This window comes from Hypomesus nipponensis, chromosome 25, assembly GCF_054491055.1.
Source record: "Hypomesus nipponensis isolate SF chromosome 25, ASM5449105v1, whole genome shotgun sequence".
Lineage (NCBI taxonomy): Eukaryota > Metazoa > Chordata > Actinopteri > Osmeriformes > Osmeridae > Hypomesus > Hypomesus nipponensis.
Window position 1 is genome coordinate 13,890,001 of NC_140385.1, and position 20,000 is coordinate 13,910,000.

At 47.0% G+C, this 20,000-nt stretch overlaps 42 non-coding genes and 22 pseudogenes across 42 annotated transcripts; all 64 read right to left on the minus strand.

Annotated features, from left to right (window-relative positions):
* Positions 1-75: 75 nt before the first annotated feature.
* Positions 76-194, minus strand: LOC146223507 (5S ribosomal RNA). Its single transcript, XR_014747019.1, has one exon. It is a non-coding gene; the product is annotated as a 5S ribosomal RNA (ribosomal RNA).
* A 184-nt stretch (positions 195-378) lies between these two features.
* On the minus strand, positions 379-497 carry LOC146223508 (5S ribosomal RNA). The gene has a single exon (XR_014747020.1). It is a non-coding gene; the product is annotated as a 5S ribosomal RNA (ribosomal RNA).
* A 176-nt stretch (positions 498-673) lies between these two features.
* On the minus strand, positions 674-792 carry LOC146223509 (5S ribosomal RNA). Its single transcript, XR_014749447.1, has one exon. It is a non-coding gene; the product is annotated as a 5S ribosomal RNA (ribosomal RNA).
* A 184-nt stretch (positions 793-976) lies between these two features.
* On the minus strand, positions 977-1,095 carry LOC146223510 (5S ribosomal RNA; annotated as a pseudogene).
* Positions 1,096-1,265: 170 nt separating this feature from the next.
* Positions 1,266-1,384, minus strand: LOC146223511 (5S ribosomal RNA). The gene has a single exon (XR_014749767.1). It is a non-coding gene; the product is annotated as a 5S ribosomal RNA (ribosomal RNA).
* Positions 1,385-1,570: 186 nt separating this feature from the next.
* Positions 1,571-1,689, minus strand: LOC146223512 (5S ribosomal RNA). Its single transcript, XR_014749565.1, has one exon. It is a non-coding gene; the product is annotated as a 5S ribosomal RNA (ribosomal RNA).
* A 170-nt stretch (positions 1,690-1,859) lies between these two features.
* LOC146223513 (5S ribosomal RNA) lies at positions 1,860-1,978 on the minus strand. Its single transcript, XR_014747021.1, has one exon. It is a non-coding gene; the product is annotated as a 5S ribosomal RNA (ribosomal RNA).
* Positions 1,979-2,154: 176 nt separating this feature from the next.
* Positions 2,155-2,273, minus strand: LOC146223514 (5S ribosomal RNA; annotated as a pseudogene).
* Positions 2,274-2,457: 184 nt separating this feature from the next.
* On the minus strand, positions 2,458-2,576 carry LOC146223515 (5S ribosomal RNA). The gene has a single exon (XR_014747022.1). It is a non-coding gene; the product is annotated as a 5S ribosomal RNA (ribosomal RNA).
* Positions 2,577-2,748: 172 nt separating this feature from the next.
* LOC146223516 (5S ribosomal RNA) lies at positions 2,749-2,867 on the minus strand. The gene has a single exon (XR_014750110.1). It is a non-coding gene; the product is annotated as a 5S ribosomal RNA (ribosomal RNA).
* A 182-nt stretch (positions 2,868-3,049) lies between these two features.
* On the minus strand, positions 3,050-3,168 carry LOC146223517 (5S ribosomal RNA). The gene has a single exon (XR_014747023.1). It is a non-coding gene; the product is annotated as a 5S ribosomal RNA (ribosomal RNA).
* A 172-nt stretch (positions 3,169-3,340) lies between these two features.
* LOC146223518 (5S ribosomal RNA) lies at positions 3,341-3,459 on the minus strand. The gene has a single exon (XR_014750111.1). It is a non-coding gene; the product is annotated as a 5S ribosomal RNA (ribosomal RNA).
* A 182-nt stretch (positions 3,460-3,641) lies between these two features.
* LOC146223519 (5S ribosomal RNA) lies at positions 3,642-3,760 on the minus strand. Its single transcript, XR_014747024.1, has one exon. It is a non-coding gene; the product is annotated as a 5S ribosomal RNA (ribosomal RNA).
* Positions 3,761-3,936: 176 nt separating this feature from the next.
* Positions 3,937-4,055, minus strand: LOC146223520 (5S ribosomal RNA; annotated as a pseudogene).
* Positions 4,056-4,225: 170 nt separating this feature from the next.
* On the minus strand, positions 4,226-4,344 carry LOC146223521 (5S ribosomal RNA). Its single transcript, XR_014749768.1, has one exon. It is a non-coding gene; the product is annotated as a 5S ribosomal RNA (ribosomal RNA).
* Positions 4,345-4,560: 216 nt separating this feature from the next.
* On the minus strand, positions 4,561-4,679 carry LOC146223522 (5S ribosomal RNA; annotated as a pseudogene).
* A 188-nt stretch (positions 4,680-4,867) lies between these two features.
* LOC146223523 (5S ribosomal RNA) lies at positions 4,868-4,986 on the minus strand. Its single transcript, XR_014747026.1, has one exon. It is a non-coding gene; the product is annotated as a 5S ribosomal RNA (ribosomal RNA).
* Positions 4,987-5,156: 170 nt separating this feature from the next.
* LOC146223524 (5S ribosomal RNA) lies at positions 5,157-5,275 on the minus strand. The gene has a single exon (XR_014747027.1). It is a non-coding gene; the product is annotated as a 5S ribosomal RNA (ribosomal RNA).
* Positions 5,276-5,461: 186 nt separating this feature from the next.
* Positions 5,462-5,580, minus strand: LOC146223525 (5S ribosomal RNA; annotated as a pseudogene).
* A 174-nt stretch (positions 5,581-5,754) lies between these two features.
* On the minus strand, positions 5,755-5,873 carry LOC146223526 (5S ribosomal RNA; annotated as a pseudogene).
* Positions 5,874-6,047: 174 nt separating this feature from the next.
* LOC146223527 (5S ribosomal RNA) lies at positions 6,048-6,166 on the minus strand. Its single transcript, XR_014747028.1, has one exon. It is a non-coding gene; the product is annotated as a 5S ribosomal RNA (ribosomal RNA).
* A 172-nt stretch (positions 6,167-6,338) lies between these two features.
* Positions 6,339-6,457, minus strand: LOC146223528 (5S ribosomal RNA; annotated as a pseudogene).
* A 174-nt stretch (positions 6,458-6,631) lies between these two features.
* On the minus strand, positions 6,632-6,750 carry LOC146223529 (5S ribosomal RNA). Its single transcript, XR_014747029.1, has one exon. It is a non-coding gene; the product is annotated as a 5S ribosomal RNA (ribosomal RNA).
* Positions 6,751-6,922: 172 nt separating this feature from the next.
* LOC146223530 (5S ribosomal RNA) lies at positions 6,923-7,041 on the minus strand (annotated as a pseudogene).
* A 170-nt stretch (positions 7,042-7,211) lies between these two features.
* Positions 7,212-7,330, minus strand: LOC146223531 (5S ribosomal RNA). The gene has a single exon (XR_014747030.1). It is a non-coding gene; the product is annotated as a 5S ribosomal RNA (ribosomal RNA).
* Positions 7,331-7,508: 178 nt separating this feature from the next.
* On the minus strand, positions 7,509-7,627 carry LOC146223532 (5S ribosomal RNA). Its single transcript, XR_014749566.1, has one exon. It is a non-coding gene; the product is annotated as a 5S ribosomal RNA (ribosomal RNA).
* Positions 7,628-7,797: 170 nt separating this feature from the next.
* On the minus strand, positions 7,798-7,916 carry LOC146223533 (5S ribosomal RNA; annotated as a pseudogene).
* Positions 7,917-8,122: 206 nt separating this feature from the next.
* Positions 8,123-8,241, minus strand: LOC146223534 (5S ribosomal RNA; annotated as a pseudogene).
* Positions 8,242-8,415: 174 nt separating this feature from the next.
* On the minus strand, positions 8,416-8,534 carry LOC146223535 (5S ribosomal RNA). The gene has a single exon (XR_014747031.1). It is a non-coding gene; the product is annotated as a 5S ribosomal RNA (ribosomal RNA).
* A 172-nt stretch (positions 8,535-8,706) lies between these two features.
* LOC146223536 (5S ribosomal RNA) lies at positions 8,707-8,825 on the minus strand (annotated as a pseudogene).
* Positions 8,826-9,047: 222 nt separating this feature from the next.
* Positions 9,048-9,166, minus strand: LOC146223537 (5S ribosomal RNA; annotated as a pseudogene).
* Positions 9,167-9,352: 186 nt separating this feature from the next.
* Positions 9,353-9,471, minus strand: LOC146223538 (5S ribosomal RNA; annotated as a pseudogene).
* Positions 9,472-9,641: 170 nt separating this feature from the next.
* Positions 9,642-9,760, minus strand: LOC146223539 (5S ribosomal RNA). The gene has a single exon (XR_014747032.1). It is a non-coding gene; the product is annotated as a 5S ribosomal RNA (ribosomal RNA).
* A 178-nt stretch (positions 9,761-9,938) lies between these two features.
* On the minus strand, positions 9,939-10,057 carry LOC146223540 (5S ribosomal RNA). Its single transcript, XR_014750112.1, has one exon. It is a non-coding gene; the product is annotated as a 5S ribosomal RNA (ribosomal RNA).
* A 482-nt stretch (positions 10,058-10,539) lies between these two features.
* On the minus strand, positions 10,540-10,658 carry LOC146223541 (5S ribosomal RNA). The gene has a single exon (XR_014747033.1). It is a non-coding gene; the product is annotated as a 5S ribosomal RNA (ribosomal RNA).
* A 178-nt stretch (positions 10,659-10,836) lies between these two features.
* Positions 10,837-10,955, minus strand: LOC146223542 (5S ribosomal RNA). Its single transcript, XR_014749567.1, has one exon. It is a non-coding gene; the product is annotated as a 5S ribosomal RNA (ribosomal RNA).
* Positions 10,956-11,125: 170 nt separating this feature from the next.
* On the minus strand, positions 11,126-11,244 carry LOC146223543 (5S ribosomal RNA). The gene has a single exon (XR_014750200.1). It is a non-coding gene; the product is annotated as a 5S ribosomal RNA (ribosomal RNA).
* A 228-nt stretch (positions 11,245-11,472) lies between these two features.
* Positions 11,473-11,591, minus strand: LOC146223544 (5S ribosomal RNA; annotated as a pseudogene).
* A 190-nt stretch (positions 11,592-11,781) lies between these two features.
* Positions 11,782-11,900, minus strand: LOC146223545 (5S ribosomal RNA; annotated as a pseudogene).
* A 170-nt stretch (positions 11,901-12,070) lies between these two features.
* Positions 12,071-12,189, minus strand: LOC146223546 (5S ribosomal RNA). The gene has a single exon (XR_014747034.1). It is a non-coding gene; the product is annotated as a 5S ribosomal RNA (ribosomal RNA).
* A 178-nt stretch (positions 12,190-12,367) lies between these two features.
* LOC146223547 (5S ribosomal RNA) lies at positions 12,368-12,486 on the minus strand. The gene has a single exon (XR_014750201.1). It is a non-coding gene; the product is annotated as a 5S ribosomal RNA (ribosomal RNA).
* A 222-nt stretch (positions 12,487-12,708) lies between these two features.
* On the minus strand, positions 12,709-12,827 carry LOC146223548 (5S ribosomal RNA). The gene has a single exon (XR_014747035.1). It is a non-coding gene; the product is annotated as a 5S ribosomal RNA (ribosomal RNA).
* A 172-nt stretch (positions 12,828-12,999) lies between these two features.
* On the minus strand, positions 13,000-13,118 carry LOC146223549 (5S ribosomal RNA; annotated as a pseudogene).
* A 238-nt stretch (positions 13,119-13,356) lies between these two features.
* LOC146223550 (5S ribosomal RNA) lies at positions 13,357-13,475 on the minus strand (annotated as a pseudogene).
* Positions 13,476-13,661: 186 nt separating this feature from the next.
* LOC146223551 (5S ribosomal RNA) lies at positions 13,662-13,780 on the minus strand (annotated as a pseudogene).
* A 170-nt stretch (positions 13,781-13,950) lies between these two features.
* Positions 13,951-14,069, minus strand: LOC146223552 (5S ribosomal RNA). Its single transcript, XR_014747037.1, has one exon. It is a non-coding gene; the product is annotated as a 5S ribosomal RNA (ribosomal RNA).
* A 178-nt stretch (positions 14,070-14,247) lies between these two features.
* On the minus strand, positions 14,248-14,366 carry LOC146223553 (5S ribosomal RNA). The gene has a single exon (XR_014750113.1). It is a non-coding gene; the product is annotated as a 5S ribosomal RNA (ribosomal RNA).
* Positions 14,367-14,854: 488 nt separating this feature from the next.
* On the minus strand, positions 14,855-14,973 carry LOC146223554 (5S ribosomal RNA). Its single transcript, XR_014747038.1, has one exon. It is a non-coding gene; the product is annotated as a 5S ribosomal RNA (ribosomal RNA).
* Positions 14,974-15,151: 178 nt separating this feature from the next.
* LOC146223555 (5S ribosomal RNA) lies at positions 15,152-15,270 on the minus strand. The gene has a single exon (XR_014749568.1). It is a non-coding gene; the product is annotated as a 5S ribosomal RNA (ribosomal RNA).
* A 170-nt stretch (positions 15,271-15,440) lies between these two features.
* Positions 15,441-15,559, minus strand: LOC146223556 (5S ribosomal RNA). The gene has a single exon (XR_014750202.1). It is a non-coding gene; the product is annotated as a 5S ribosomal RNA (ribosomal RNA).
* Positions 15,560-15,775: 216 nt separating this feature from the next.
* On the minus strand, positions 15,776-15,894 carry LOC146223557 (5S ribosomal RNA; annotated as a pseudogene).
* A 190-nt stretch (positions 15,895-16,084) lies between these two features.
* On the minus strand, positions 16,085-16,203 carry LOC146223558 (5S ribosomal RNA; annotated as a pseudogene).
* Positions 16,204-16,373: 170 nt separating this feature from the next.
* On the minus strand, positions 16,374-16,492 carry LOC146223559 (5S ribosomal RNA). Its single transcript, XR_014747039.1, has one exon. It is a non-coding gene; the product is annotated as a 5S ribosomal RNA (ribosomal RNA).
* Positions 16,493-16,670: 178 nt separating this feature from the next.
* LOC146223560 (5S ribosomal RNA) lies at positions 16,671-16,789 on the minus strand. The gene has a single exon (XR_014750203.1). It is a non-coding gene; the product is annotated as a 5S ribosomal RNA (ribosomal RNA).
* A 230-nt stretch (positions 16,790-17,019) lies between these two features.
* LOC146223561 (5S ribosomal RNA) lies at positions 17,020-17,138 on the minus strand. The gene has a single exon (XR_014750114.1). It is a non-coding gene; the product is annotated as a 5S ribosomal RNA (ribosomal RNA).
* A 190-nt stretch (positions 17,139-17,328) lies between these two features.
* Positions 17,329-17,447, minus strand: LOC146223562 (5S ribosomal RNA; annotated as a pseudogene).
* A 170-nt stretch (positions 17,448-17,617) lies between these two features.
* Positions 17,618-17,736, minus strand: LOC146223563 (5S ribosomal RNA). Its single transcript, XR_014747040.1, has one exon. It is a non-coding gene; the product is annotated as a 5S ribosomal RNA (ribosomal RNA).
* A 174-nt stretch (positions 17,737-17,910) lies between these two features.
* Positions 17,911-18,029, minus strand: LOC146223564 (5S ribosomal RNA). Its single transcript, XR_014749569.1, has one exon. It is a non-coding gene; the product is annotated as a 5S ribosomal RNA (ribosomal RNA).
* A 170-nt stretch (positions 18,030-18,199) lies between these two features.
* LOC146223565 (5S ribosomal RNA) lies at positions 18,200-18,318 on the minus strand. The gene has a single exon (XR_014747041.1). It is a non-coding gene; the product is annotated as a 5S ribosomal RNA (ribosomal RNA).
* A 230-nt stretch (positions 18,319-18,548) lies between these two features.
* Positions 18,549-18,667, minus strand: LOC146223566 (5S ribosomal RNA; annotated as a pseudogene).
* A 188-nt stretch (positions 18,668-18,855) lies between these two features.
* LOC146223567 (5S ribosomal RNA) lies at positions 18,856-18,974 on the minus strand. The gene has a single exon (XR_014750016.1). It is a non-coding gene; the product is annotated as a 5S ribosomal RNA (ribosomal RNA).
* Positions 18,975-19,150: 176 nt separating this feature from the next.
* LOC146223568 (5S ribosomal RNA) lies at positions 19,151-19,269 on the minus strand. The gene has a single exon (XR_014747042.1). It is a non-coding gene; the product is annotated as a 5S ribosomal RNA (ribosomal RNA).
* A 172-nt stretch (positions 19,270-19,441) lies between these two features.
* LOC146223569 (5S ribosomal RNA) lies at positions 19,442-19,560 on the minus strand. Its single transcript, XR_014747043.1, has one exon. It is a non-coding gene; the product is annotated as a 5S ribosomal RNA (ribosomal RNA).
* A 170-nt stretch (positions 19,561-19,730) lies between these two features.
* Positions 19,731-19,849, minus strand: LOC146223570 (5S ribosomal RNA). The gene has a single exon (XR_014747044.1). It is a non-coding gene; the product is annotated as a 5S ribosomal RNA (ribosomal RNA).
* Between the last annotated feature and the right edge of the window lie 151 nt (positions 19,850-20,000).

Below are 20,000 nucleotides of genomic sequence, written 5' to 3' on the forward strand. Positions count from 1 at the left end.
CAGCTTCCAGCCCCTTTCATGAAGGACTACTTGTGCATATTGCAAGATTTCAGTTTCTAAGTGAATGAGCAAAAGAGCATACAGCACCTGGTATTCCCAGGCGGTCTCCCATCCAAGTACTAACCAGGCCCGACCCTGCTTAGCTTCCGAGATCAGACGAGATCGGGCGTTGCCAGGCTGGTATGGCCGTACGAAATAAGTTGACAACCATAGGCTACTTATCCATATACAGATTTAGCAATTGACAATGCAAGGTAGTCTCTCTCTCTGTCTCTCTCTCTCTCTCTCGTGTCAAAATGAAAACAGCTTCCAGCCCCTTTCATGAAGGACTACTTGTGCATATTGCAAGATGTCAGTTTCTAAGTGAATGAGCAAAATAGCATACAGCACCTGGTATTCCCAGGCGGTCTCCCATCCAAGTACTAACCAGGCCCGACCCTGCTTAGCTTCCGAGATCAGACGAGATCGGGCGTTGCCAGGCTGGTATGGCCGTACGAAATAAGTTGACAACCATAGGCTACTTATCCATATACAGATTTAGCAATTGACAATGCAAGGTAGTCTCTCTCTCTCTCTCTCTCTCGTGTCAAAATGAAAACAGCTTCCAGCCCCTTTCATGAAGGACTACTTGTGCATATTGCAAGATGTCAGTTTCTAAGTGAATGAGCAAAAGAGCATACAGCACCTGGTATTCCCAGGCGGTCTCCCATCCAAGTACTAACCAGGCCCGACCCTGCTTGGCTTCCGAGATCAGACGAGATCGGGCGTTGCCAGGCTGGTATGGCCGTACGAAATAAGTTGACAACCATAGGCTACTTATCCATATACAGATTTAGCAATTGACAATGCAAGGTAGTCTCTCTCTCTCTCTCTCTCTCTCTCTCTCGTGTCAAAATGAAAACAGCTTCCAGCCCCTTTCATGAAGGACTACTTGTGCATATTGCAAGATTTCAGTTTCTAAGTGAATGAGCAAAAGAGCATACAGCACCTGGTATTCCCAGGCGGTCTCCCATCCAAGTACTAACCAGGCCCGACCCTGCTTAGCTTCCGAGATCAGACGAGATAGGGCGTTGCCAGGCTGGTATGGCCGTACGAAATAAGTTGACAACCATAGGCTACTTATCCATATACAGATTTAGCAATTGACAATGCAAGGTAGTCTCTCTCTCTCTCTCGTGTCAAAATGAAAACAGCTTCCAGCCCCTTTCATGAAGGACTACTTGTGCATATTGCAAGATTTCAGTTTCTAAGTGAATGAGCAAAAGAGCATACAGCACCTGGTATTCCCAGGCGGTCTCCCATCCAAGTACTAACCAGGCCCGACCCTGCTTAGCTTCCGAGATCAGACGAAATCGGGCGTTGCCAGGCTGGTATGGCCGTACGAAATAAGTTGACAACCATAGGCTACTTATCCATATACAGATTTAGCAATTGACAATGCAAGGTAGTCTCTCTCTCTCTCTCTCTCTCTCTCTCTCTCGTGTCAAAATGAAAACAGCTTCCAGCCCCTTTCATGAAGGACTACTTGTGCATATTGCAAGATGTCAGTTTCTAAGTGAATGAGCAAAAGAGCATACAGCACCTGGTATTCCCAGGCGGTCTCCCATCCAAGTACTAACCAGGCCCGACCCTGCTTAGCTTCCGAGATCAGACGAGATCAGGCGTTGCCAGGCTGGTATGGCCGTACGAAATATGTTGACAACCATAGGCTACTTATCCATATACAGATTTAGCAATTGACAATGCAAGGTAGTCTCTCTCTCTCTCTCGTGTCAAAATGAAAACAGCTTCCAGCCCCTTTCATGAAGGACTACTTGTGCATATTGCAAGATTTCAGTTTGTAAGTGAATGAGCAAAAGAGCATACAGCACCTGGTATTCCCAGGCGGTCTCCCATCCAAGTACTAACCAGGCCCGACCCTGCTTAGCTTCCGAGATCAGACGAGATCGGGCGTTGCCAGGCTGGTATGGCCGTACGAAATAAGTTGACAACCATAGGCTACTTATCCATATACAGATTTCGCAATTGACAATGCAAGGTAGTCTCTCTCTCTCTCTCTCTCTCGTGTCAAAATGAAAACAGCTTCCAGCCCCTTTCATGAAGGACTACTTGTGCATATTGCAAGATTTCAGTTTCTAAGTGAATGAGCAAAAGAGCAGACAGCACCTGGTATTCCCAGGCGGTCTCCCATCCAAGTACTAACCAGGCCCGACCCTGCTTAGCTTCCGAGATCAGACGAGATCGGGCGTTGCCAGGCTGGTATGGCCGTACCAAATAAGTTGACAACCAAAGGCTACTTATCCATATACAGATTTAGCAATTGACAATGCAAGGTAGTCTCTCTCTCTCTCTCTCTCTCTCTCTCTCGTGTCAAAATGAAAACAGCTTCCAGCCCCTTTCATGAAGGACTACTTGTGCATATTGCAAGATGTCAGTTTCTAAGTGAATGAGCAAAAGAGCATACAGCACCTGGTATTCCCAGGCGGTCTCCCATCCAAGTACTAACCAGGCCCGACCCTGCTTAGCTTCCGAGATCAGACGAGATCGGGCGTTGCCAGGCTGGTATGGCCGTACGAAATAAGTTGACAACCATAGGCTACTTATCCATATACAGATTTAGCAATTGACAATGCAAGGTGGTCTCTCTCTCTCTCTCTCGTGTCAAAATGAAAACAGCTTCCAGCCCCTTTCATGAAGGACTACTTGTGCATATTGCAAGATTTCAGTTTCTAAATGAATGAGCAAAAGAGCATACAGCACCTGGTATTCCCAGGCGGTCTCCCATCCAAGTACTAACCAGGCCCGACCCTGCTTAGCTTCCGAGATCAGACGAGATCGGGCGTTGCCAGGCTGGTATGGCCGTACCAAATAAGTTGACAACCATAGGCTACTTATCCATATACAGATTTAGCAATTGACAATGCAAGGTAGTCTCTCTCTCTCTCTCTCTCTCTCTCTCGTGTCAAAATGAAAACAGCTTCCAGCCCCTTTCATGAAGGACTACTTGTGCATATTGCAAGATGTCAGTTTCTAAGTGAATGAGCAAAAGAGCATACAGCACCTGGTATTCCCAGGCGGTCTCCCATCCAAGTACTAACCAGGCCCGACCCTGCTTAGCTTCCGAGATCAGACGAGATCGGGCGTTGCCAGGCTGGTATGGCCGTACGAAATAAGTTGACAACCATAGGCTACTTATCCATATACAGATTTAGCAATTGACAATGCAAGGTGGTCTCTCTCTCTCTCTCTCGTGTCAAAATGAAAACAGCTTCCAGCCCCTTTCATGAAGGACTACTTGTGCATATTGCAAGATTTCAGTTTCTAAATGAATGAGCAAAAGAGCATACAGCACCTGGTATTCCCAGGCGGTCTCCCATCCAAGTACTAACCAGGCCCGACCCTGCTTAGCTTCCGAGATCAGACGAGATCGGGCGTTGCCAGGCTGGTATGGCCGTACCAAATAAGTTGACAACCATAGGCTACTTATCCATATACAGATTTAGCAATTGACAATGCAAGGTAGTCTCTCTCTCTCTCTCTCTCTCTCTCTCGTGTCAAAATGAAAACAGCTTCCAGCCCCTTTCATGAAGGACTACTTGTGCATATTGCAAGATGTCAGTTTCTAAGTGAATGAGCAAAAGAGCATACAGCACCTGGTATTCCCAGGCGGTCTCCCATCCAAGTACTAACCAGGCCCGACCCTGCTTAGCTTCCGAGATCAGACGAGATCGGGCGTTGCCAGGCTGGTATGGCCGTACGAAATAAGTTGACAACCATAGGCTACTTATCCATATACAGATTTAGCAATTGACAATGCAAGGTAGTCTCTCTCTCTCTCTCTCTCTCGTGTCAAAATGAAAACAGCTTCCAGCCCCTTTCATGAAGGACTACTTGTGCATATTGCAAGATGTCAGTTTCTAAGTGAATGAGCAAAAGAGCATACAGCACCTGGTATTCCCAGGCGGTCTCCCATCCAAGTACTAACCAGGCCCGACCCTGCTTAGCTTCCGAGATCAGACGAGATAGGGCGTTGCCAGGCTGGTATGGCCGTACGAAATAAGTTGACAACCATAGGCTACTTATCCATATACAGATTTAGCAATTGACAATGCAAGGTAGTCTCTCTCTCTCTCTCGTGTCAAAATGAAAACAGCTTCCAGCCCCTTTCATGAAGGACTACTTGTGCATATTGCAAGATTTCAGTTTCTAAGTGAATGAGCAAAAGAGCATACAGCACCTGGTATTCCCAGGCGGTCTCCCATCCAAGTACTAACCAGGCCCGACCCTGCTTAGCTTCCGAGATCAGACGAAATCGGGCGTTGCCAGGCTGGTATGGCCGTACGAAATAAGTTGACAACCATAGGCTACTTATCCATATACAGATTTAGCAATTGACAATGCAAGGTAGTCTCTCTCTCTCTCTCTCTCTCTCTCTCTCTCTCTCTCTCTCTCTCTCTCTCTCTCTCTCTCGTGTCAAAATGAAAACAGCTTCCAGCCCCTTTCATGAAGGACTACTTGTGCATATTGCAAGATTTCAGTTTCTAAGTGAATGAGCAAAAGAGCAGACAGCACCTGGTATTCCCAGGCGGTCTCCCATCCAAGTACTAACCAGGCCCGACCCTGCTTAGCTTCCGAGATCAGACGAGATCGGGCGTTGCCAGGCTGGTATGGCCGTACCAAATAAGTTGACAACCATAGGCTACTTATCCATATACAGATTTAGCAATTGACAATGCAAGGTAGTCTCTCTCTCTCTCTCTCTCTCTCTCTCTCTCTCGTGTCAAAATGAAAACAGCTTCCAGCCCCTTTCATGAAGGACTACTTGTGCATATTGCAAGATGTCAGTTTCTAAGTGAATGAGCAAAAGAGCATACAGCACCTGGTATTCCCAGGCGGTCTCCCATCCAAGTACTAACCAGGCCCGACCCTGCTTAGCTTCCGAGATCAGACGAGATCGGGCGTTGCCAGGCTGGTATGGCCGTACGAAATAAGTTGACAACCATAGGCTACTTATCCATATACAGATTTAGCAATTGACAATGCAAGGTAGTCTCTCTCTCTCTCTCGTGTCTAAATGAAAACAGCTTCCAGCCCCTTTCATGAAGGACTACTTGTGCATATTGCAAGATTTCAGTTTCTAAGTGAATGAGCAAAAGAGCATACAGCACCTGGTATTCCCAGGCGGTCTCCCATCCAAGTACTAACCAGGCCCGACCCTGCTTAGCTTCCGAGATCAGACGAGATCGGGCGTTGCCAGGCTGGTATGGCCGTACGAAATAAGTTGACAACCATAGGCTACTTATCCATATACAGATTTAGCAATTGACAATGCAAGGTAGTCTCTCTCTCTCTCTCTCTCTCTCTCTCTCTCGTGTCAAAATGAAAACAGCTTCCAGCCCCTTTCATGAAGGACTACTTGTGCATATTGCAAGATTTCAGTTTCTAAGTGAATGAGCAAAAGAGCAGACAGCACCTGGTATTCCCAGGCGGTCTCCCATCCAAGTACTAACCAGGCCCGACCCTGCTTAGCTTCCGAGATCAGACGAGATCGGGCGTTGCCAGGCTGGTATGGCCGTACCAAATAAGTTGACAACCAAAGGCTACTTATCCATATACAGATTTAGCAATTGACAATGCAAGGTAGTCTCTCTCTCTCTCTCTCTCGTGTCAAAATGAAAACAGCTTCCAGCCCCTTTCATGAAGGACTACTTGTGCATATTGCAAGATGTCAGTTTCTAAGTGAATGAGCAAAAGAGCAGACAGCACCTGGTATTCCCAGGCGGTCTCCCATCCAAGTACTAACCAGGCCCGACCCTGCTTAGCTTCCGAGATCAGACGAGATCGGGCGTTGCCAGGCTGGTATGGCCGTACCAAATAAGTTGACAACCAAAGGCTACTTATCCATATACAGATTTAGCAATTGACAATGCAAGGTAGTCTCTCTCTCTCTCTCTCTCGTGTCAAAATGAAAACAGCTTCCAGCCCCTTTCATGAAGGACTACTTGTGCATATTGCAAGATGTCCGTTTCTAAGTGAATGAGCAAAAGAGCATACAGCACCTGGTATTCCCAGGCGGTCTCCCATCCAAGTACTAACCAGGCCCGACCCTGCTTAGCTTCCGAGATCAGACGAGATCGGGCGTTGCCAGGCTGGTATGGCCGTACGAAATAAGTTGACAACCATAGGCTACTTATCCATATACAGATTTAGCAATTGACAATGCAAGGTGGTCTCTCTCTCTCTCTCTCGTGTCAAAATGAAAACAGCTTCCAGCCCCTTTCATGAAGGACTACTTGTGCATATTGCAAGATTTCAGTTTCTAAGTGAATGAGCAAAAGAGCATACAGCACCTGGTATTCCCAGGCGGTCTCCCATCCAAGTACTAACCAGGCCCGACCCTGCTTAGCTTCCGAGATCAGACGAGATAGGGCGTTGCCAGGCTGGTATGGCCGTACGAAATAAGTTGACAACCATAGGCTACTTATCCATATACAGATTTAGCAATTGACAATGCAAGGTAGTCTCTCTCTCTCTCTCTCTCGTGTCAAAATGAAAACAGCTTCCAGCCCCTTTCATGAAGGACTACTTGTGCATATTGCAAGATGTCAGTTTCTAAGTGAATAAGCAAAAGAGCATACAGCACCTGGTATTCCCAGGCGGTCTCCCATCCAAGTACTAACCAGGCCCGACCCTGCTTAGCTTCCGAGATCAGACGAGATCGGGCGTTGCCAGGCTGGTATGGCCGTACGAAATAAGTTGACAACCATAGGCTACTTATCCATATACAGATTTAGCAATTGACAATGCAAGGTGGTCTCTCTCTCTCTCTCTCGTGTCAAAATGAAAACAGCTTCCAGCCCCTTTCATGAAGGACTACTTGTGCATATTGCAAGATTTCAGTTTCTAAGTGAATGAGCAAAAGAGCATACAGCACCTGGTATTCCCAGGCGGTCTCCCATCCAAGTACTAACCAGGCCCGACCCTGCTTAGCTTCCGAGATCAGACGAGATAGGGCGTTGCCAGGCTGGTATGGCCGTACGAAATAAGTTGACAACCATAGGCTACTTATCCATATACAGATTTAGCAATTGACAATGCAAGGTAGTCTCTCTCTCTCTCTCGTGTCAAAATGAAAACAGCTTCCAGCCCCTTTCATGAAGGACTACTTGTGCATATTGCAAGATGTCAGTTTCTAAGTGAATGAGCAAAAGAGCATACAGCACCTGGTATTCCCAGGCGGTCTCCCATCCAAGTACTAACCAGGCCCGACCCTGCTTAGCTTCCGAGATCAGACGAGATCGGGCGTTGCCAGGCTGGTATGGCCGTACGAAATAAGTTGACAACCATAGGCTACTTATCCATATACAGATTTAGCAATTGACAATGCAAGGTAGTCTCTCTCTCTCTCTCTCTCTCTCGTGTCAAAATGAAAACAGCTTCCAGCCCCTTTCATGAAGGACTACTTGTGCATATTGCAAGATGTCAGTTTCTAAGTGAATGAGCAAAAGAGCATACAGCACCTGGTATTCCCAGGCGGTCTCCCATCCAAGTACTAACCAGGCCCGACCCTGCTTAGCTTCCGAGATCAGACGAGATCAGGCGTTGCCAGGCTGGTATGGCCGTACGAAATAAGTTGACAACCATAGGCTACTTATCCATATACAGATTTAGCAATTGACAATGCAAGGTAGTCTCTCTCTCTCTCTCGTGTCAAAATGAAAACAGCTTCCAGCCCCTTTCATGAAGGACTACTTGTGCATATTGCAAGATTTCAGTTTCTAAGTGAATGAGCAAAAGAGCAGACAGCACCTGGTATTCCCAGGCGGTCTCCCATCCAAGTACTAACCAGGCCCGACCCTGCTTAGCTTCCGAGATCAGACGAGATCGGGCGTTGCCAGGCTGGTATGGCCGTACCAAATAAGTTGACAACCAAAGGCTACTTATCCATATACAGATTTAGCAATTGACAATGCAAGGTAGTCTCTCTCTCTCTCTCTCTCTCTCTCTCTCTCTCTCTCTCTCTCTCTCTCTCGTGTCAAAATGAAAACAGCTTCCAGCCCCTTTCATGAAGGACTACTTGTGCATATTGCAAGATGTCAGTTTCTAAGTGAATGAGCAAAAGAGCAGACAGCACCTGGTATTCCCAGGCGGTCTCCCATCCAAGTACTAACCAGGCCCGACCCTGCTTAGCTTCCGAGATCAGACGAGATCGGGCGTTGCCAGGCTGGTATGGCCGTACCAAATAAGTTGACAACCAAAGGCTACTTATCCATATACAGATTTAGCAATTGACAATGCAAGGTAGTCTCTCTCTCTCTCTCTCTCGTGTCAAAATGAAAACAGCTTCCAGCCCCTTTCATGAAGGACTACTTGTGCATATTGCAAGATTTCAGTTTCTAAGTGAATGAGCAAAAGAGCATACAGCACCTGGTATTCCCAGGCGGTCTCCCATCCAAGTACTAACCAGGCCCGACCCTGCTTAGCTTCCGAGATCAGACGAGATCGGGCGTTGCCAGGCTGGTATGGCCGTACGAAATAAGTTGACAACCATAGGCTACTTATCCATATACAGATTTAGCAATTGACAATGCAAGGTGGTCTCTCTCTCTCTCTCTCGTGTCAAAATGAAAACAGCTTCCAGCCCCTTTCATGAAGGACTACTTGTGCATATTGCAAGATTTCAGTTTCTAAGTGAATGAGCAAAAGAGCATACAGCACCTGGTATTCCCAGGCGGTCTCCCATCCAAGTACTAACCAGGCCCGACCCTGCTTAGCTTCCGAGATCAGACGAGATAGGGCGTTGCCAGGCTGGTATGGCCGTACGAAATAAGTTGACAACCATAGGCTACTTATCCATATACAGATTTAGCAATTGACAATGCAAGGTAGTCTCTCTCTCTCTCTCTCTCTCTCTCTCTCTCTCTCTCTCTCTCTCTCTCTCTCTCTCTCTCTCTCTCGTGTCAAAATGAAAACAGCTTCCAGCCCCTTTCATGAAGGACTACTTGTGCATATTGCAAGATTTCAGTTTCTAAGTGAATGAGCAAAAGAGCAGACAGCACCTGGTATTCCCAGGCGGTCTCCCATCCAAGTACTAACCAGGCCCGACCCTGCTTAGCTTCCGAGATCAGACGAGATCGGGCGTTGCCAGGCTGGTATGGCCGTACCAAATAAGTTGACAACCAAAGGCTACTTATCCATATACAGATTTAGCAATTGACAATGCAAGGTAGTCTCTCTCTCTCTCTCTCTCTCTCTCTCTCTCGTGTCAAAATGAAAACAGCTTCCAGCCCCTTTCATGAAGGACTACTTGTGCATATTGCAAGATTTCAGTTTCTAAGTGAATGAGCAAAAGAGCATACAGCACCTGGTATTCCCAGGCGGTCTCCCATCCAAGTACTAACCAGGCCCGACCCTGCTTAGCTTCCGAGATCAGACGAGATAGGGCGTTGCCAGGCTGGTATGGCCGTACGAAATAAGTTGACAACCATAGGCTACTTATCCATATACAGATTTAGCAATTGACAATGCAAGGTAGTCTCTCTCTCTCTCTCGTGTCAAAATGAAAACAGCTTCCAGCCCCTTTCATGAAGGACTACTTGTGCATATTGCAAGATGTCAGTTTCTAAGTGAATGAGCAAAAGAGCATACAGCACCTGGTATTCCCAGGCGGTCTCCCATCCAAGTACTAACCAGGCCCGACCCTGCTTAGCTTCCGAGATCAGACGAGATCGGGCGTTGCCAGGCTGGTATGGCCGTACGAAATAAGTTGACAACCATAGGCTACTTATCCATATACAGATTTAGCAATTGACAATGCAAGGTAGTCTCTCTCTCTCTCTCTCTCTCTCGTGTCAAAATGAAAACAGCTTCCAGCCCCTTTCATGAAGGACTACTTGTGCATATTGCAAGATGTCAGTTTCTAAGTGAATGAGCAAAAGAGCATACAGCACCTGGTATTCCCAGGCGGTCTCCCATCCAAGTACTAACCAGGCCCGACCCTGCTTAGCTTCCGAGATCAGACGAGATCGGGCGTTGCCAGGCTGGTATGGCCGTACCAAATAAGTTGACAACCAAAGGCTACTTATCCATATACAGATTTAGCAATTGACAATGCAAGGTAGTCTCTCTCTCTCTCTCTCTCTCTCTCTCTCTCTCTCTCTCTCTCTCTCTCTCGTGTCAAAATGAAAACAGCTTCCAGCCCCTTTCATGAAGGACTACTTGTGCATATTGCAAGATTTCAGTTTCTAAGTGAATGAGCAAAAGAGCATACAGCAGGCGGTCTCCCATCCAAGTACTAACCAGGCCCGACCCTGCTTAGCTTCCGAGATCAGACGAGATAGGGCGTTGCCAGGCTGGTATGGCCGTACGAAATAAGTTGACAACCATAGGCTACTTATCCATATACAGATTTAGCAATTGACAATGCAAGGTAGTCTCTCTCTCTCTGACGTGTCAAAATGAAAACAGCTTCCAGCCCCTTTCATGAAGGACTACTTGTGCATATTGCAAGATGTCAGTTTCTAAGTGAATGAGCAAAAGAGCATACAGCACCTGGTATTCCCAGGCGGTCTCCCATCCAAGTACTAACCAGGCCCGACCCTGCTTAGCTTCCGAGATCAGACGAGATCGGGCGTTGCCAGGCTGGTATGGCCGTACGAAATAAGTTGACAACCATAGGCTACTTATCCATATACAGATTTAGCAATTGACAATGCAAGGTAGTCTCTCTCTCTCTCTCTCTCTCTCGTGTCAAAATGAAAACAGCTTCCAGCCCCTTTCATGAAGGACTACTTGTGCATATTGCAAGATGTCAGTTTCTAAGTGAATGAGCAAAAGAGCATACAGCACCTGGTATTCCCAGGCGGTCTCCCATCCAAGTACTAACCAGGCCCGACCCTGCTTAGCTTCCGAGATCAGACGAGATCAGGCGTTGCCAGGCTGGTATGGCCGTACGAAATAAGTTGACAACCATAGGCTACTTATCCATATACAGATTTAGCAATTGACAATGCAAGGTAGTCTCTCTCTCTCTCTCGTGTCAAAATGAAAACAGCTTCCAGCCCCTTTCATGAAGGACTACTTGTGCATATTGCAAGATTTCAGTTTCTAAGTGAATGAGCAAAAGAGCATACAGCACCTGGTATTCCCAGGCGGTCTCCCATCCAAGTATTAACCAGGCCCGACCCTGCTTAGCTTCCGAGATCAGACGAGATCGGGCGTTGCCAGGCTGGTATGGCCGTACGAAATAAGTTGACAACCATAGGCTACTTATCCATATACAGATTTAGCAATTGACAATGCAAGGTAGTCTCTCTCTCTCTCTCTCTCTCTCTCTCTCTCTCTCTCTCTCTCTCTCTCTCTCTCTCTCTCTCTCTCTCTCTCGTGTCAAAATGAAAACAGCTTCCAGCCCCTTTCATGAAGGACTACTTGTGCATATTGCAAGATTTCAGTTTCTAAGTGAATGAGCAAAAGAGCAGACAGCACCTGGTATTCCCAGGCGGTCTCCCATCCAAGTACTAACCAGGCCCGACCCTGCTTAGCTTCCGAGATCAGACGAGATCGGGCGTTGCCAGGCTGGTATGGCCGTACCAAATAAGTTGACAACCAAAGGCTACTTATCCATATACAGATTTAGCAATTGACAATGCAAGGTAGTCTCTCTCTCTCTCTCTCTCTCTCTCTCTCTCTCTCGTGTCAAAATGAAAACAGCTTCCAGCCCCTTTCATGAAGGACTACTTGTGCATATTGCAAGATTTCAGTTTCTAAGTGAATGAGCAAAAGAGCATACAGCACCTGGTATTCCCAGGCGGTCTCCCATCCAAGTACTAACCAGGCCCGACCCTGCTTAGCTTCCGAGATCAGACGAGATAGGGCGTTGCCAGGCTGGTATGGCCGTACGAAATAAGTTGACAACCATAGGCTACTTATCCATATACAGATTTAGCAATTGACAATGCAAGGTAGTCTCTCTCTCTCTCTCGTGTCAAAATGAAAACAGCTTCCAGCCCCTTTCATGAAGGACTACTTGTGCATATTGCAAGATGTCAGTTTCTAAGTGAATGAGCAAAAGAGCATACAGCACCTGGTATTCCCAGGCGGTCTCCCATCCAAGTACTAACCAGGCCCGACCCTGCTTAGCTTCCGAGATCAGACGAGATCGGGCGTTGCCAGGCTGGTATGGCCGTACGAAATAAGTTGACAACCATAGGCTACTTATCCATATACAGATTTAGCAATTGACAATGCAAGGTAGTCTCTCTCTCTCTCTCTCTCTCTCGTGTCAAAATGAAAACAGCTTCCAGCCCCTTTCATGAAGGACTACTTGTGCATATTGCAAGATGTCAGTTTCTAAGTGAATGAGCAAAAGAGCATACAGCACCTGGTATTCCCAGGCGGTCTCCCATCCAAGTATTAACCAGGCCCGACCCTGCTTAGCTTCCGAGATCAGACGAGATCGGGCGTTGCCAGGCTGGTATGGCCGTACGAAATAAGTTGACAACCATAGGCTACTTATCCATATACAGATTTAGCAATTGACAATGCAAGGTAGTCTCTCTCTCTCTCTCTCTCTCTCTCTCTCTCTCTCTCTCTCTCTCTCTCTCTCTCTCTCTCTCTCTCGTGTCAAAATGAAAACAGCTTCCAGCCCCTTTCATGAAGGACTACTTGTGCATATTGCAAGATTTCAGTTTCTAAGTGAATGAGCAAAAGAGCATACAGCACCTGGTATTCCCAGGCGGTCTCCCATCCAAGTACTAACCAGGCCCGACCCTGCTTAGCTTCCGAGATCAGACGAGATCGGGCGTTGCCAGGCTGGTATGGCCGTACGAAATAAGTTGACAACCATAGGCTACTTATCCATATACAGATTTAGCAATTGACAATGCAAGGTGGTCTCTCTCTCTCTCTCTCGTGTCAAAATGAAAACAGCTTCCAGCCCCTTTCATGAAGGACTACTTGTGCATATTGCAAGATTTCAGTTTCTAAGTGAATGAGCAAAAGAGCATACAGCACCTGGTATTCCCAGGCGGTCTCCCATCCAAGTACTAACCAGGCCCGACCCTGCTTAGCTTCCGAGATCAGACGAGATAGGGCGTTGCCAGGCTGGTATGGCCGTACGAAATAAGTTGACAACCATAGGCTACTTATCCATATACAGATTTAGCAATTGACAATGCAAGGTAGTCTCTCTCTCTCTCTCTCTCTCTCTCTCTCTCTCTCTCTCTCTCTCTCTCTCTCTCTCTCTCTCTCTCTCTCTCTCTCTCTCTCGTGTCAAAATGAAAACAGCTTCCAGCCCCTTTCATGAAGGACTACTTGTGCATATTGCAAGATTTCAGTTTCTAAGTGAATGAGCAAAAGAGCAGACAGCACCTGGTATTCCCAGGCGGTCTCCCATCCAAGTACTAACCAGGCCCGACCCTGCTTAGCTTCCGAGATCAGACGAGATCGGGCGTTGCCAGGCTGGTATGGCCGTACCAAATAAGTTGACAACCAAAGGCTACTTATCCATATACAGATTTAGCAATTGACAATGCAAGGTAGTCTCTCTCTCTCTCTCTCTCTCTCTCTCTCTCGTGTCAAAATGAAAACAGCTTCCAGCCCCTTTCATGAAGGACTACTTGTGCATATTGCAAGATTTCAGTTTCTAAGTGAATGAGCAAAAGAGCATACAGCACCTGGTATTCCCAGGCGGTCTCCCATCCAAGTACTAACCAGGCCCGACCCTGCTTAGCTTCCGAGATCAGACGAGATAGGGCGTTGCCAGGCTGGTATGGCCGTACGAAATAAGTTGACAACCATAGGCTACTTATCCATATACAGATTTAGCAATTGACAATGCAAGGTAGTCTCTCTCTCTCTCTCGTGTCAAAATGAAAACAGCTTCCAGCCCCTTTCATGAAGGACTACTTGTGCATATTGCAAGATGTCAGTTTCTAAGTGAATGAGCAAAAGAGCATACAGCACCTGGTATTCCCAGGCGGTCTCCCATCCAAGTACTAACCAGGCCCGACCCTGCTTAGCTTCCGAGATCAGACGAGATCGGGCGTTGCCAGGCTGGTATGGCCGTACGAAATAAGTTGACAACCATAGGCTACTTATCCATATACAGATTTAGCAATTGACAATGCAAGGTAGTCTCTCTCTCTCTCTCTCTCTCTCGTGTCAAAATGAAAACAGCTTCCAGCCCCTTTCATGAAGGACTACTTGTGCATATTGCAAGATGTCAGTTTCTAAGTGAATGAGCAAAAGAGCATACAGCACCTGGTATTCCCAGGCGGTCTCCCATCCAAGTACTAACCAGGCCCGACCCTGCTTAGCTTCCGAGATCAGACGAGATCGGGCGTTGCCAGGCTGGTATGGCCGTACCAAATAAGTTGACAACCAAAGGCTACTTATCCATATACAGATTTAGCAATTGACAATGCAAGGTAGTCTCTCTCTCTCTCTCTCTCTCTCTCTCTCTCTCTCTCTCTCTCTCTCTCTCTCTCTCGTGTCAAAATGAAAACAGCTTCCAGCCCCTTTCATGAAGGACTACTTGTGCATATTGCAAGATTTCAGTTTCTAAGTGAATGAGCAAAAGAGCATACAGCAGGCGGTCTCCCATCCAAGTACTAACCAGGCCCGACCCTGCTTAGCTTCCGAGATCAGACGAGATAGGGCGTTGCCAGGCTGGTATGGCCGTACGAAATAAGTTGACAACCATAGGCTACTTATCCATATACAGATTTAGCAATTGACAATGCAAGGTAGTCTCTCTCTCTCTGACGTGTCAAAATGAAAACAGCTTCCAGCCCCTTTCATGAAGGACTACTTGTGCATATTGCAAGATGTCAGTTTCTAAGTGAATGAGCAAAAGAGCATACAGCACCTGGTATTCCCAGGCGGTCTCCCATCCAAGTACTAACCAGGCCCGACCCTGCTTAGCTTCCGAGATCAGACGAGATCGGGCGTTGCCAGGCTGGTATGGCCGTACGAAATAAGTTGACAACCATAGGCTACTTATCCATATACAGATTTAGCAATTGACAATGCAAGGTAGTCTCTCTCTCTCTCTCTCTCTCTCGTGTCAAAATGAAAACAGCTTCCAGCCCCTTTCATGAAGGACTACTTGTGCATATTGCAAGATGTCAGTTTCTAAGTGAATGAGCAAAAGAGCATACAGCACCTGGTATTCCCAGGCGGTCTCCCATCCAAGTACTAACCAGGCCCGACCCTGCTTAGCTTCCGAGATCAGACGAGATCAGGCGTTGCCAGGCTGGTATGGCCGTACGAAATAAGTTGACAACCATAGGCTACTTATCCATATACAGATTTAGCAATTGACAATGCAAGGTAGTCTCTCTCTCTCTCTCGTGTCAAAATGAAAACAGCTTCCAGCCCCTTTCATGAAGGACTACTTGTGCATATTGCAAGATTTCAGTTTCTAAGTGAATGAGCAAAAGAGCATACAGCACCTGGTATTCCCAGGCGGTCTCCCATCCAAGTATTAACCAGGCCCGACCCTGCTTAGCTTCCGAGATCAGACGAGATCGGGCGTTGCCAGGCTGGTATGGCCGTACGAAATAAGTTGACAACCATAGGCTACTTATCCATATACAGATTTAGCAATTGACAATGCAAGGTAGTCTCTCTCTCTCTCTCTCTCTCTCTCTCTCTCTCTCTCTCTCTCTCTCTCTCTCTCTCTCTCGTGTCAAAATGAAAACAGCTTCCAGCCCCTTTCATGAAGGACTACTTGTGCATATTGCAAGATTTCAGTTTCTAAGTGAATGAGCAAAAGAGCAGACAGCACCTGGTATTCCCAGGCGGTCTCCCATCCAAGTACTAACCAGGCCCGACCCTGCTTAGCTTCCGAGATCAGACGAGATCGGGCGTTGCCAGGCTGGTATGGCCGTACCAAATAAGTTGACAACCAAAGGCTACTTATCCATATACAGATTTAGCAATTGACAATGCAAGGTAGTCTCTCTCTCTCTCTCTCTCTCTCTCTCTCTCTCTCGTGTCAAAATGAAAACAGCTTCCAGCCCCTTTCATGAAGGACTACTTGTGCATATTGCAAGATTTCAGTTTCTAAGTGAATGAGCAAAAGAGCATACAGCACCTGGTATTCCCAGGCGGTCTCCCATCCAAGTACTAACCAGGCCCGACCCTGCTTAGCTTCCGAGATCAGACGAGATAGGGCGTTGCCAGGCTGGTATGGCCGTACGAAATAAGTTGACAACCATAGGCTACTTATCCATATACAGATTTAGCAATTGACAATGCAAGGTAGTCTCTCTCTCTCTCTCGTGTCAAAATGAAAACAGCTTCCAGCCCCTTTCATGAAGGACTACTTGTGCATATTGCAAGATGTCAGTTTCTAAGTGAATGAGCAAAAGAGCATACAGCACCTGGTATTCCCAGGCGGTCTCCCATCCAAGTACTAACCAGGCCCGACCCTGCTTAGCTTCCGAGATCAGACGAGATCGGGCGTTGCCAGGCTGGTATGGCCGTACGAAATAAGTTGACAACCATAGGCTACTTATCCATATACAGATTTAGCAATTGACAATGCAAGGTAGTCTCTCTCTCTCTCTCTCTCTCTCGTGTCAAAATGAAAACAGCTTCCAGCCCCTTTCATGAAGGACTACTTGTGCATATTGCAAGATGTCAGTTTCTAAGTGAATGAGCAAAAGAGCATACAGCACCTGGTATTCCCAGGCGGTCTCCCATCCAAGTATTAACCAGGCCCGACCCTGCTTAGCTTCCGAGATCAGACGAGATCGGGCGTTGCCAGGCTGGTATGGCCGTACGAAATAAGTTGACAACCATAGGCTACTTATCCATATACAGATTTAGCAATTGACAATGCAAGGTAGTCTCTCTCTCTCTCTCTCTCTCTCTCTCTCTCTCTCTCTCTCTCTCTCTCTCTCTCTCTCTCTCTCTCTCTCTCTCGTGTCAAAATGAAAACAGCTTCCAGCCCCTTTCATGAAGGACTACTTGTGCATATTGCAAGATTTCAGTTTCTAAGTGAATGAGCAAAAGAGCATACAGCACCTGGTATTCCCAGGCGGTCTCCCATCCAAGTACTAACCAGGCCCGACCCTGCTTAGCTTCCGAGATCAGACGAGATCGGGCGTTGCCAGGCTGGTATGGCCGTACCAAATAAGTTGACAACCAAAGGCTACTTATCCATATATAGATTTAGCAATTGACAATGCAAGGTAGTCTCTCTCTCTCTCTCTCTCTCTCTCTCTCTCTCTCGTGTCAAAATGAAAACAGCTTCCAGCCCCTTTCATGAAGGACTACTTGTGCATATTGCAAGATTTCAGTTTCTAAGTGAATGAGCAAAAGAGCATACAGCACCTGGTATTCCCAGGCGGTCTCCCATCCAAGTACTAACCAGGCCCGACCCTGCTTAGCTTCCGAGATCAGACGAGATAGGGCGTTGCCAGGCTGGTATGGCCGTACGAAATAAGTTGACAACCATAGGCTACTTATCCATATACAGATTTAGCAATTGACAATGCAAGGTAGTCTCTCTCTCTCTCTCGTGTCAAAATGAAAACAGCTTCCAGCCCCTTTCATGAAGGACTACTTGTGCATATTGCAAGATGTCAGTTTCTAAGTGAATGAGCAAAAGAGCATACAGCACCTGGTATTCCCAGGCGGTCTCCCATCCAAGTACTAACCAGGCCCGACCCTGCTTAGCTTCCGAGATCAGACGAGATCGGGCGTTGCCAGGCTGGTATGGCCGTACGAAATAAGTTGACAACCATAGGCTACTTATCCATATACAGATTTAGCAATTGACAATGCAAGGTAGTCTCTCTCTCTCTCTCTCTCGTGTCAAAATGAAAACAGCTTCCAGCCCCTTTCATGAAGGACTACTTGTGCATATTGCAAGATGTCAGTTTCTAAGTGAATGAGCAAAAGAGCATACAGCACCTGGTATTCCCAGGCGGTCTCCCATCCAAGTACTAACCAGGCCCGACCCTGCTTAGCTTCCGAGATCAGACGAGATCAGGCGTTGCCAGGCTGGTATGGCCGTACGAAATAAGTTGACAACCATAGGCTACTTATCCATATACAGATTTAGCAATTGACAATGCAAGGTAGTCTCTCTCTCTCTCTCGTGTCAAAATGAAAACAGCTTCCAGCCCCTTTCATGAAGGACTACTTGTGCATATTGCAAGATTTCAGTTTCTAAGTGAATGAGCAAAAGAGCATACAGCACCTGGTATTCCCAGGCGGTCTCCCATCCAAGTACTAACCAGGCCCGACCCTGCTTAGCTTCCGAGATCAGACGAGATCGGGCGTTGCCAGGCTGGTATGGCCGTACGAAATAAGTTGACAACCATAGGCTACTTATCCATATACAGATTTAGCAATTGACAATGCAAGGTAGTCTCTCTCTCTCTCTCTCTCTCTCTCTCTCTCTCTCTCTCTCTCTCTCTCTCTCTCTCTCTCTCTCTCTCTCTCTCGTGTCAAAATGAAAACAGCTTCCAGCCCCTTTCATGAAGGACTACTTGTGCATATTGCAAGATTTCAGTTTCTAAGTGAATGAGCAAAAGAGCAGACAGCACCTGGTATTCCCAGGCGGTCTCCCATCCAAGTACTAACCAGGCCCGACCCTGCTTAGCTTCCGAGATCAGACGAGATCGGGCGTTGCCAGGCTGGTATGGCCGTACCAAATAAGTTGACAACCAAAGGCTACTTATCCATATACAGATTTAGCAATTGACAATGCAAGGTAGTCTCTCTCTCTCTCTCTCTCTCTCTCTCTCTCTCGTGTCAAAATGAAAACAGCTTCCAGCCCCTTTCATGAAGGACTACTTGTGCATATTGCAAGATGTCAGTTTCTAAGTGAATGAGCAAAAGAGCATACAGCACCTGGTATTCCCAGGCGGTCTCCCATCCAAGTACTAACCAGGCCCGACCCTGCTTAGCTTCCGAGATCAGACGAGATCGGGCTTTGCCAGGCTGGTATGGCCGTACGAAATAAGTTGACAACCATAGGCTACTTATCCATATACAGATTTAGCAATTGACAATGCAAGGTAGTCTCTCTCTCTCTCTCTCTCTCGTGTCAAAATGAAAACAGCTTCCAGCCCCTTTCATGAAGGACTACTTGTGCATATTGCAAGATGTCAGTTTCTAAGTGAATGAGCAAAAGAGCATACAGCACCTGGTATTCCCAGGCGGTCTCCCATCCAAGTACTAACCAGGCCCGACCCTGCTTAGCTTCCGAGATCAGACGAGATCGGGCGTTGCCAGGCTGGTATGGCCGTACGAAATAAGTTGACAACCATAGGCTACTTATCCATATACAGATTTAGCAATTGACAATGCAAGGTGGTCTCTCTCTCTCTCTCTCGTGTCAAAATGAAAACAGCTTCCAGCCCCTTTCATGAAGGACTACTTGTGCATATTGCAAGATTTCAGTTTCTAAGTGAATGAGCAAAAGAGCATACAGCACCTGGTATTCCCAGGCGGTCTCCCATCCAAGTACTAACCAGGCCCGACCCTGCTTAGCTTCCGAGATCAGACGAGATCGGGCGTTGCCAGGCTGGTATGGCCGTACGAAATAAGTTGACAACCATAGGCTACTTATCCATATACAGATTTAGCAATTGACAATGCAAGGTAGTCTCTCTCTCTCTCTCGTGTCAAAATGAAAACAGCTTCCAGCCCCTTTCATGAAGGACTACTTGTGCATATTGCAAGATTTCAGTTTCTAAGTGAATGAGCAAAAGAGCATACAGCACCTGGTATTCCCAGGCGGTCTCCCATCCAAGTACTAACCAGGCCCGACCCTGCTTAGCTTCCGAGATCAGACGAGATCGGGCGTTGCCAGGCTGGTATGGCCGTACGAAATAAGTTGACAACCATAGGCTACTTATCCATATACAGATTTAGCAATTGACAATGCAAGGTAGTCTCTCTCTCTCTCTCTCTCTCTCTCTCTCGTGTCAAAATGAAAACAGCTTCCAGCCCCTTTCATGAAGGACTACTTGTGCATATTG